Genomic DNA, 10,955 nt, shown 5'->3' on the forward strand with positions numbered 1-10,955 from the left:
AAATACGCATGTGGACTTATCTGTTGGGGATTAAACTTTGCACGGCTCTTAGGATACCCTAGACGTACATCAACACAAGATTTGGTCTCCAACTAATTTGGTATGCACCATGTGGAAGGTATAATGCGTACATTTTTACAATCCCTACTAGTATGACTACGTATGAAAAATGGCATACATGCTAACAAAATATGCATGTGGACTTATCTGTTGGGGATTAAACTTTGCATGGCACTTAGGCTACCCTAGATGTACATCCATGCAAGATTTGGTCTCCAACTGATTTGGTATGCACCACATGGAAGGTATAATGCGTACATTTTTACAATCCCTACTAGCATGACTACGTATGAAAAATGGTGCACGTTCTAACGAAATATGCATGTGGACTTATTTGTTGGGGATTAAACTCTGCACGGCTCTTAGGCTACCCTAGAAGTACATCCATGCAAGATTTGGTCTTGATTTGGCTCTTAGGCTACCCTACATGTACATCCATGCAAGATTTGGTCTCCAACTGATTTGGTACATCCTTATACTTGAACACTTTTTCAATGCTTAATGTTTACAATTACTTCACATGGTTTTCTTTTTAAAATACCTTATGTATTAGATGTGTGAATTGAGATATTTAAAAATTCAAAATCATACTCCTAATTTTAAGTGTCTATGTTAGATTTGAACAAACTATAAACTGAGATAAACAAAGTAAGAAGAACATCATGAAAGTACGAAAATGCTCATACATCATAAAAGTAAGAACAATATCATGAAAGTACCAAAATGAATGTGTATATCATCATCATCATGGTGCAGAAGTGCATCCCGAAACAAGAAATTATGAAGCCTAAACAATCATCTTGAATTAGAATCTGATAACTCTACATATGATCCTCTAGTCATTCTCTGACATGGCTCCTATATGACCCACTGCCCAACCGTCCACTGTGTGCCCTCAGGCAAAGCCGGATCAGATGGGCCAACCTCATCTCCTGCATGAGATGGGCCAACCTCATCCTGATGAAGAGGAGGGCATGCTGCATGAGCCACTATTGCCATCTCTGCCTCCCTCGCCTCCTCTATGTATGTGCATCTCAACTCCCAAAGTCGTGCATTTGCGAATACTCGTGCCTTAAATCCAGCGCTAGTAATTGTCTCTACATGTAGAAGATGCTGGTCTCGGCCCCGCCCAAGGTGCTGCTCCACCCACAACTGCAATGATGTCTGAAGCTCTACCTCTCGCTCAATACGGCATGCCTCCTCCGCTTGTGCCTTGTCACCTGGCATGAAATCACCATATGACAAGCGTCGCGGAACACACGCTGCAACCACTGACGTATCAGCACCCTCCTACTACAGCAAAGCTCTCTGTGCCTCCTCCCTGTAGTGCTCTATCAAGACCACACAGGCAAATGGATCAATGGCCTGGCGATGACAAGGATATAGATCATCCATGCCTAGTCCTCTGTATGTGGCCACATCAATGTCACTAAAGCATACAGGGCACACTGATCGTGCCACCATGTGGCGGGTCATGTAATGAAGATGTGCGATGTGGCCGCACCCTAGTCCAAACCACCCTAGAGTGTCAAACTCCTCGTGGCAAAGGACGCAAGTGGTGGTAGGAAGCCTGGCTATGACTGGTGCATCTATGGGTGTCCTAGTCGGGAGGAGCAAGGTACAGGGCCACGCTGGGATCGATTTTATGGTGAGATGGATCATGACTAATATGTCTCAACTACAAAATATAGTGCTCCGCTCAATGGTACGCTATGTGTATCCCAATCCTCTACTCCTCCAAATTTGCCTCTAATAGCTGTACACAAGTCTCCATATCCTGTCACAATAGATGTGCCTACAATGCAAACATGTCATGTACATGGTGAGAATTAACCAAAAAGCTTCAGTTCGAAACACGCAACAAAAAAATAAACTAAAATAATCAGAATAACTAACCTCATCCCTAGACTCGGCCAACAATGCCTCCAACTTTGCAATCCATGCGTCTCGAGTCTCCAACTCATACTGAGGCGGTGTAGATGTGGGAGGTGGTGTAGATGTGGGAGGCTCCATAGATGTGGGAGGTGGAATCGAAAGTGATCTCGATAGGGTAGAGACCATGTCATGCAAGGATGATGCCACTGAATGAACATCCCCCCTAATCCATCCTCCAACAACTCGCAATGCTGGTGCAGGGATAGTGTGCAACTCTGGTGCCTTGCGTCGACACTGAACACCTGCAGTTTGACGCTCCTGACGCCCCATCCTACCATGTCCCGCTCCTGATCCTGGATGGGTACTAAGGTAGTCTACCCGATGACCAAGCACAAACTCGACATATAGCTGCATGGCAAATGACCTGGCTATCTAGCAGTTGTGAGGCAATCGACCACCATTCGCAGCAAGATATCTCGGATAAATGTGTGCTGCTATGACGGGGTGCCTACAACATAAAATATGAAAGGGCAGCCCTGATCATGGTCGCAATGCCTCAATGTGACCATCCCAAAACATATCCTCTAAGGCCTGCCTGTGAGGTGACTCATGCTCAAACAACTCTCGAATGGCTCTCCAATCCAAGCCATGACCAGTGATCTCAGCCTTAGCTTGTGCCTGAAAGGTATCCACAACGTCCTCAACTGTGCCCAATCGACCCAGAGCATCAATGACTATCTAGACTCGCAACCAAGTGAGGGGGTGTCCTAACATCCTACAGTGCCCTCATCTTAGCTCTCAGAATCACAAATAGTGGTGCCAGAACCTGTGCACTGGCTAGCGCATGCACAAAAAAAACACATGGAAATTAATATTCTATTTCGGTAATGAAAATAATATTCTATTCAATATGACTTATAATCTATTTATGTAATGAAAACTATTTATATGTACTCCTTGATGAGGTAGGATGTCATTGGGATCATCCTATGCACCTACCGGTAGATGGGCCAAATGTGTGGCTATGCCTACAATAGTGCTATGTTGCAAATTCAATTCATATTTACAATTATTTACAAGTTGTTTACTTTAGAAAGTTGGTTTCTTCAAGCTTATTCTCCTTGTCTATACTACCCACTCTTGCTGTAATTAAGAGCAAATGGCTTTTGTTCTAGATGCTCCCTCCATTTTTCGAGACTCTAGACTACCATGGGCTCTACTAGCATGTCAAAGTATGTAGTAGAGGTGTATTTTTGGAAGAGAGATGTAAAGATACTGAGTGATAGAAAGAAAATGTTATGTACAATACATTAAAATGGAGTACAAGGAATAGATGCTAACTTGAAAGATATAAGCCAAGGCAAGACCTGCATACTAGAATATTGCACATGAAGGTGGACAAATGCACCTCTCAATAATTGCAAGTGGAAGTCAAATTGCACCTCTAAACATATGCCAAACTAAAGTAGAATAGCATCTTTAAATGTATAGAATATATAGGAAATGACAATATTTATAGGATAGAGATAGGTTATGGTCATTGAGATAACCCTGGTTATACTGCTTGACTTGGAGCATCTGTTGAATGATTGGTTGGCATGACTGGCTCCTAGCTAGTTGGGAATAGCTAGCCCTAAACAACTTTTTGACTAGGCCTTAACTAGATCATCTTGCTCTAGCTTGTTAACTTAGCCTACTTACTCTACCTAAATTATGAAACAACTGTTAACCAACTATATAATCTATAATATTCCACATAAAGATAGATAAACGCACACCGCAATAATTTCTTTTTTTTAATAGATGATTTCTAAAAACAAAATTTAAACGTTATATTTAATTCAAAACTTCACTAATTTAAAAAATAACATGCAAACTACTTTAATCTCTTTTTTTTATAATAGGTGATTTTAAAAAACAAAATATATACTTTTTGACATTTAAATAAAAACTTCACTAACTTAAACAACATAAAAGCTACCTTGGACTCTTATTTTCTTTTTTTTTAAAAGATGACTTTTGAAACTAAAATTTAAACGTTTTTTTATTTAAATAAAAATAGCACTAATTTGAAAAATAACATGAAAACTACTTTAATTCCTCTTTTTAAAACAAAATATATGCATTTTCACATTTTAAATAAAAAATTACGTAATAAAAAAAAATAATTTAAAAAAACTTTAAAATGCATTTGAATTTTTGAAATATTTTATAATTAAATTAGATATTCCTATAAATTAAAAAAATATAAAAGCTACTTTAAACTCTTATTTTCTTTTTTTTAATAGATGATTTCTAAAAATAAAATTTAAACGTTATATTTAATTCAAAACTTCACTAATTCAAAAAATAACATGCAAACTACTTTAATCTCTTTTTTTTTAATAGATGATTTTAAAAAACAAAATATATACTTTTTGACATTTAAATAAAAACTTCACTAACTTAAATAACATAAAAGCTACCTTAAACTCTTATTTTCTTTTTTTTAAAAGATGATTTTTAAAACTAAAATTTAAATGTTTTTTTATTTAAATAAAAATAGCACTAATTTAAAAAATAACATAAAAACTACTTTAATCTCTCTTTTTTTAAATAGATGATTTTAAAAAACAAAATATATACATTTTTACATTTTAAATAAAAAATTACGTAATTAAAAAAAATTATTTGAAAAAAATTTAAAATGCATTTGAAATTTTGAAATATTTTATAATTAAATTACTTTAGACTCTTATTTTCTTTTTTTTAATAGATGATTTCTAAAAACAAAATTTAAACATTATATTTAATTCAAAACTTCACTAAAAAAAATAACATGCAAACTACTTTAATCTCTTTTTTTTTAAATAGATGATTTTAAAAAACAAAATATATACTTTCTGACATTTAAATAAAAACAGATGATTTTTAAAAATAAAATTTAAACATTTTTTTATTTAAATAAAAATAGCACTAATTTAAAAAATAACTTTAATCTCATTTTTTTTAAAGATGATTTTAAAAAACAAAATATATACATTTTCACATTTTAAATAAAAAATTATGTAATTCAAAAAATAATTTTAAAAAACTTTAAAATGCATTTGAAATTTAGAAATATTTTATTATTATTCCTATAAACTAAAATTTAAATAAATTTTCGCAAAAGAAAAAGCTACATAAAAAAAACCTTACCTGGAATCTCCCACTCCGTCCATCTTCATCGTTGTCCATCGATCGTTCTCTGTCGTTGCAGTGATTCCGTCGAGCTCCCACAAATCCGTCGATTTCGATGAGGAGGAGCTCGATCGAGGTATGAAGAATGAGGGGGGTCCCTCTCTTTATATACGAAAATTTAGGGTTTCGCTACCTTGATCAAGGTATTTCACATGCCACATACATATCAATCCATCATACCTCGATCGAGGTATAGACATGCCACGATACCTCGATCGAGGTATTTTACATGCCACATATACATCGCTCCATCATACCTCGATACCTCGATCGAGGTAGTTGACATGCCCCATACACATCGATCCATCTATCTCGATCGAGGTATGGACCTGCCACGATACCTCGATCGAGGTATGTCAGCTGCTAGCCGGATGCCACATTACTCGATCATGGTATCGGACATGCAGCCAAGTCATCGGTCTAGCATACCAGGTCGAGGTTCGTGGACTTGCCACGTTACCTCGATTGAGGTATGTCAACTGCCCTGTCAGATGGCACATACCTCGATCGAGGTATTTGACATGATCGAAGACATCTTTCCATGATACCTCGATCGAGGTATGTGGACTTGCCACAATACCTCGATCGAGGTATAGCTGGATTGCCACGATACCTTGAACGAGGTATAGGTGTCATGCCACAAGACCTCGATCGAGCTATAGGCTCGGTTCGGTGAAAAAAGTCGAGGACCTCGATCGAGGTATTGGCTTGGCTCGGTTGTCCTCGTGTGTGAGTTTCATTGGAGATAATACCTCGATTGAGGTATTGCACACCGAAGCAAAACCTTTGTATTTTCACTCGAGTGGGTGTCACACTCACCCAAAAGTGGTCCGGAAGTGGACAACCTTAGCTTGCTACCTCCCATAAGCATGAGCATATGTCTCCTTCTCCTTCTCCTTCTCCTCCTTCTCTCTTTTCCTCCCTCTTTTCCCCTCTCTTTCCCCTCCAACAATCAATCATAGATACTTTTATGACCGCATCCCTTGTGAGTCTAGATGATGCTAATGGCATATCATGTTTTTTAGCTTTTCTCTTTATCATGGAGTAACGCCTCTTTTTTGTGGATTTTTCCATTGGGTCCTCATCTTCCATGTGCTTTTTCCCAGAACCACTTGAAGAATTCCTGGTGTCATCGATTCTTAATGAAGTTCCATCTAAAAAGGTTATTTGTGCAATGGGCCATTTTATTAAGTGGATGGTATCGATGCCTCATACATCACTATGATACTTTTCAATTCCCACACCTAGATTACCTTCACCAAGCATCTCAAAATTTATAGGTTCAAATGGGTAGACATACAAAACAACACCCTCTGCAATGCTCTTGGTTTTCTGCTCATCCCATATTAAGACTTTCTTGTCCTTCCATGATTCTCGAATGGAAAACTCATCATATTCACATAGAGGTTCAACGTCAATGGTATCTGATGTTATATCATTCATTGGTACAATAGCTCCATTGACATTGTCCACACAACTCATTGATCGTGCTTTCCAACGAACAACACTACCCAAAGCCTCATAGACTAAGAATGCATCCATTGTAGGAAATGGAAGAAGTGCACTTTCATCCATACAAATATCGATCGCCACCGATACATTGTTTTCTCCCAAGGGCATACCTTGGCACATGTCATCATGTGATGTAGAGAATATTGTCCCAATGGCAACAATCTTTCCACTGACAAGCAAGTTGACTTTAACCCCCACTTTCAATGTGGCACCTGCATAGTACATAGCATTTGTTATAGTTCAATATTGATATCTGATGGTGTGACTTAGGATGAAAATGCTTTACAAGATTTCATTGCAAGACCAAATCTTCCTAAACCTTGGTGCTTTGAATTTTAGGCAGCAAAATTTGGCTACATGGCCAAATCTTCACAAACCATGGTGCTTTGAAAGGGAGATAGCAAGATTTGTCCACACAACCAAATCTCCCAAGACGCTGGTGCTTTCAAGAAGCCATCAAGATTCATCCACACATCCAAATCTACTTAGACCTTGGTGCTTTGAAAGAAGCCCACAAGATTTGGCGACATGGTCAAATCTCCCCAGACCCTAGTGCTTTGAAAGGAGCCAACAAGATTTGGCCACATGGCCAAATATCCTAAGACAGTAGTGCTTTGAAAGAAGCAATAAGATTTGGCCACACGGCCAAATCTGCTCAGACCTTGGTGCTTTCAAAGAAGCTAGCAAGATTTGGATGCACGGCCAAATCCTTCGAGACCTTGGTGACTTCTTTCAAAGCACTGAGAAGATTTGTTTGTGGCATTCTTTCAAACTTGGGGAGATTTGGTCGTGTGTCCAAATCTTCTAGGCTTCTTTCAAAGCACTAGGGTATGGAGAGTTTTGGCCGTGCAACCTCCTCTTGCATGCTTCTTTCAAATCACCAGGTTCTGGGAGATTTGGCCATGTGGCCAAATCTTTCAAAGCATTAGGGTTTGGGAAGATTTTGCCGTGCTACCAAATGTTTCTAGCTTCTTTCAAATCACTAGGAAGATTTGGCCACATGGCCAAATCTTCTTTCAAATCACTAGGAAGATTTGGCCACATGGACAAATCTTCAAACGTTAAATTTAAAAATTGAAAATCCAGATTTTAAAATTTAAAATTTAGAGTTCAAAATTCAAAATTCAAAATTTAAAATAAAAAATTCAAATTTCAAGCGTCAAGTTTCAAATTTTGAAATTCAAATCTAGAGATCCTACTTTCAAAAAAATCGTCATGATTCACGCTATTACACTTTAAAATCATACTATTACTTTAAAAGCAAACTAGAAAATCTAAAACTATTAAAAAACCAAAACTTTAAAAGGCAAAGCTAAACAAACCTTTTAAACCAAGCATAAAAAGTAAACCTATGAGAAGGAATTGAATTTGTCTTCATGGGGGATCAAGTGCTAGGCTCACCTTGTTCTCTCCCTTCCTAGATCTCCAATGTTTCAGTTTGTTTCTACTTATGAATTTCATTTCCTTGTTTATCAACAGATATTGGCCATCTCAATTTCTCATCGCTAGAAGCATTGCCTGTACATGTGACACCTGATCCAATGATTCATTATGTGCCTAATTTGAACATTAGCATGCAAGTTCCAAGCTCAACATGGTTGATTGAAAATGTTGAGGATGCAATGTCTGCAGTTAATGTTCCATTGACAAATGTGAATGCAAGCTTAGAAGGTAAAGGAGAAGATGCAATGTCATTGTATGAAGCCAAGGTGCAGGAAGAAATCTTAGAAGGTAAAGGAGAAGACATAATGTCACCCTCAGAAATAATGTCAAAAGAGGTGATAACAAAAATAAGACTAGCAGTGATAATAGATTTGAAAGGGTTATTGCTCGAGCATTGTTTTTCGAAGTCAAATAAACATATGAGCTTGCACAATGGGAAGCATTGGCTTGTTCTCCGTCCTGGGTGTTTAGAGTTTCTACAATGGTTGCTCGATCACTACCATGTTGGCATTTGGTCCACTGGAGGAGAAAAGGGCATGGTGCAACACATGCTGGACACTTTGGAGCATCATGTTAACAGAAAGTTACATTTCTTCATGGTTTGGGGTGCGATGGCATGCCACAAGCATACAAAGAGTAGAATCATTCGACCAGATAGGATGAATGTGGAAGCGGAGTTTAAACCATTAATGAGAGTGTGGTGTTGTTTTAAAGAGGAATGCAAACCAGCAAGAATAGTGTTCATTGATGTTTCACCTTACATGGGTTGTGTTAATCCAGCAGAAAATTGCATTTTCCCTACAAAATTTGATATAGATTGTGGTGATTCTATTTTGCTTCATGAGTTATTACCGTACCTACAGATGCTAGATGATGCAGTAGATGTGCGCAGTGCCATCTCTTCTAACAGATTTGCCGATTGTCGAAGGGCATGATATGTTCTATTATTTTCAACCAGTGATCCTTGAATTCAAAGAAAAAAACAAAGAAGTTCTCGAAAGGATGAATGTTGAATCTCATATGTCTACTCGTAGTTCAAAAAAAGACACAAAGAAAGATATTACTTCACCTATAACCAAAACTAGAGTGAGAGGGACTTGTCCTACTACAAGAAGTATGGTGCATGCTCATCATGTTACATTGAATGAAGAGGAAGAATGCATGCTAGGAAAAATTGCCAAAATGGGGCCATTGAAAGATAGTGAGGCAAAACGCTTTGCTATGGTTCTTGGATGCAAGGAAAGGGGAATCGCTGCTGATGCTGCAAGGGCATTCTTAGCCAACTTGATTCGATTTTATTGCATAGACAACCCTTAGGGAATGTGAGTGATCTTGTTAATTAGAGTTGCAAACACAAATGCTCAACTAAAACATTTGTACCTACATTCTGATTTATATTTGAACTTTATTTAGATCTGATTTGCAAAACATTATGTTTCAATTTGTTTTGTGAAAGAATTAATAGACATTGAGTTAGTACCTTGGCCAAAAAATGCTATGTGCTTTATGATGTGAGTTTGTATTCCTCCACTAAAAGAATGATTCTTTGATTTTAAACATATGATAGGTGTTGCAGATTGTCCTGAAAAGTTGAAGAGCTATCTTATTACAAATTTTGATCCTGCATCCAATGGCTTATGGAAACATAAATTGCCCATACCCATTGAGCATGTGTTCGAAATGAATGGCATCCATTATGAAGTAAAGAAATCAACAATACCTGGGGTAGGATATGGTCTTTTTGTACATACGAGCATCAAGAAAAAACAAGATTTGATGGTATATAATGGTCCAAAGTATGATTATGATACTTGGAGATCTCTCCTCAAGTTTTTCCCAAGGATGAAGACTTATGGAATGTTTGAAGATCCATTCATTGAGCCATTGACAGATGTGAAATGTATTGTGGGAGATGTATTGTATGGAAACATTGCTGGATATATAAATAGCTCAATGTATTATAAAGAAAGAACAAATGTTATATTTGTATACATCCCTAAACTACCACCTTGGGCTCAGAAGTCACAAGGAAATTTGAGTGCCCATGGCTACATTACTATGCAAACCATAAAGGATATCTCCTTCGGAGATGAGCTACTTTGTGACTATGAATACTAGTATGGAATTGTTAATGATTATGTTAAACGATGTGGTGCAAAATTGGCTATGTGTCAATGGTTTTGATTATATTTAGTACAAGAAAGAAATTTAAAAAAAGGTTTTTATCAAGACCATGTCTCTGAGTTTCATGAGCTCTATTGTGATGGAGAGTTTCATGAGCTCTATTGTGATGGAACGGTGTTTTTGAACACCACATTTATATGATGGATGTCAAAGCTCTACCATAATCCTATTGCATATGTCAATACAACATAGAAACATATGCATTTGACATTAATTTGATACATCTAATATACCAAATAAAAATTGACAGTTGTTGCAAGTTTAATTTTGTTTTTGAAGACCACATTTATACGATGGATGTCAAAGATCTATAACAATCCTATTGCATATATCAATACTCCAATTTAATTTACTCCAATGAATCTTCCTAATGCAACATCTATAAATTGGCTTTTGTTTGTGGTTTCGATGTATACCATGTTCACATCTATTAAGGCCTTTTGCCATAGCAACATACGGAAGATTTTTGCTTGGGTTTCTAGGAATTGGGAAAGTATTGTGCATGGTCTAGTCTCCCCCAACATAATTGAAACTTGGGTCCTCAATGGAGCTAATGTTTCAATAAAAAACATCAAATTTTACTTTTGAAGTGACTATATTTTATTTCGTGGGAATTGGGATTTTCCCAAATTCTCTAATATAGTGTTCTTCTCCTTCTCCTT

At 37.1% G+C, this 10,955-nt stretch overlaps 1 pseudogene; it reads right to left on the reverse strand.

Annotated features, from left to right (window-relative positions):
- Positions 1-1,770: 1,770 nt before the first annotated feature.
- LOC147887366 (uncharacterized) lies at positions 1,771-5,151 on the reverse strand (annotated as a pseudogene).
- Positions 5,152-10,955: the final 5,804 nt, after the last annotated feature.

Source organism: Dipteris shenzhenensis, chromosome 23 (assembly GCF_047967505.1).
Source record: "Dipteris shenzhenensis isolate YYH24624 ecotype China chromosome 23, Dip_SZ_1.0, whole genome shotgun sequence".
Lineage (NCBI taxonomy): Eukaryota > Viridiplantae > Streptophyta > Polypodiopsida > Gleicheniales > Dipteridaceae > Dipteris > Dipteris shenzhenensis.